General features: G+C 53.1%; 1 non-coding gene across 1 annotated transcript; it reads right to left on the bottom strand.

Moving 5' to 3' along the window:
- Positions 1 to 393: 393 nt before the first annotated feature.
- On the bottom strand, positions 394 to 467 carry TRNAN-GUU (transfer RNA asparagine (anticodon GUU)). The gene has a single exon. It is a non-coding gene; the product is annotated as a tRNA-Asn (tRNA).
- Between the last annotated feature and the right edge of the window lie 1216 nt (positions 468 to 1683).

Raw genomic sequence — 1683 nt, forward strand, 5'->3', positions numbered from 1 at the left:
CCTCGTTCGGTTTCATCGTACTCCTGATACCGCGGCCCGGCTGGGCCGCTGAATCCGCTCCTTGGGAGCCCATGATACACACGTCCGTCACGCTCGGTGGCCGGAAGTAGAATCCATTGCGCCACGGAGGCTGAGCGTTTGCAGAGAAGAACTCGACTGGTGAAATGGAGCAAGCTGGACAAGCTTGATACCGTGGATTTTTGAATGATGGCAATAGGATGCAAACGAAACCGGCGAAAGAAACATAGGACGAGAGCTTCTTCATTTTTGAAGAGATGGACAAGGCAGCGCAGAAAAGACAAGGAGGGCTAAATATGAGCAGGGGGCAAGAGCTCAACCGTCAAAACGGAAAAAGGAAGGTGGGGGATTAAGAGAAGCACAAAACATTTAGCTCGCCCCCGGGAGGGCTCGAACCTCCAACCTTTCGGTTAACAGCCGAATGCGCTAGCCGATTGCGCCACGGAGGCTGAGCGTTTGCAGAGAACTCGACTGGTGAAATGGAGCAATATGGACAAGCTTGATACCGTGGATTTTTGATCGCGCGGAAAAGACAAGGACGGCGAAACATGAGCAGGGGCAACCTTTGTACATGCATGGAAATACTGTACGCAAACCGGCTCGTACAGTGCCCGTTCCCGGCATGATTTATGGATCTTCAAGAGCAAAAGAAAAAACACCCCAGTTACTGGGTTTTTTTCTACTCTTACTCTTTAAGATGCATGAATTAGGGCGGACTGCACGAGCCCGTTAATATACAATATTTTCATGGCAGTACACAAAGGTTCGCCACGGAGGACTATAGCATCAGAGCTTCACGAAACAGGCTCGCTTTTTATACCCTCGGTGGTTGACCGACGGTTGCATCACCTGCTCCGCCAGGTTTGTGACTCATCAGCGGCGGTCCGCACTTGTCCCGGGCAAGTCAGGCGAGTTGCTGCCGGGTGTTGGGTAGCAAGACGAGCTAAGCCAGGGGAACGAACTTTTACGAACCTCACATCATGCTATTAGCGTCCTGCGTCTGCCACAAAAATCTCTGTTTGGTCGAGAGTGGCCCGTAACCTTGTAAAGTCATCTCAATCTGTCTATCATGACATTGCACATCCTGCATGTCCGGCGTTAGTCAGAAAAGTTTCTCATTGGTCAAGAGAACGATGACGTCACAAGGTCACGTGACTTTGTGACGTCATCGTTCTCCCCATAATTTTAGAGCGCAGCTCTTAAGCGTCCTTTCGTGGGCTGAGCAGCGTCCCTTGCCGTCGACCCCGGCGTAACCGGCAGAGCGAACGAGAAGCACAGGGGATGATGGAAGAAAGCGAACGCGGAGTGCATCGGGGATAAAAGTACGGCGATAGAAAAGAGCGCGCGCGAAGAGGATGGTAAGGCGGCTGCCAGAAGATGGGCTTTGCGGTGGCGACCCGTTAGAGAGCGCAGCAGCGGCGATCAAAAATTGCATGGCCAATACGCGTAATCATCGGTGAATTTTTTGTGTTGAAAAAGCATTGACACAGCACCACTTCCGCCAGGCAATGCGCCAGGAAGACGAGCTGCTTGGACGTGGCTCGGATGCCGGCCACGCTCGTTTGCTTGCCCCATACAGGTGCCCCGCTGGTGTTCGACGGATAGGTAGCTCCTCGTTCCTTGCCGTGCGCCGAACCCACTTGTCCAGAGAGGATGCTCGCCGCC

Source organism: Amblyomma mixtum, chromosome 3, assembly GCF_055824585.1.
Source record: "Amblyomma mixtum isolate Tamu chromosome 3, ASM5582458v1, whole genome shotgun sequence".
Lineage (NCBI taxonomy): Eukaryota > Metazoa > Arthropoda > Arachnida > Ixodida > Ixodidae > Amblyomma > Amblyomma mixtum.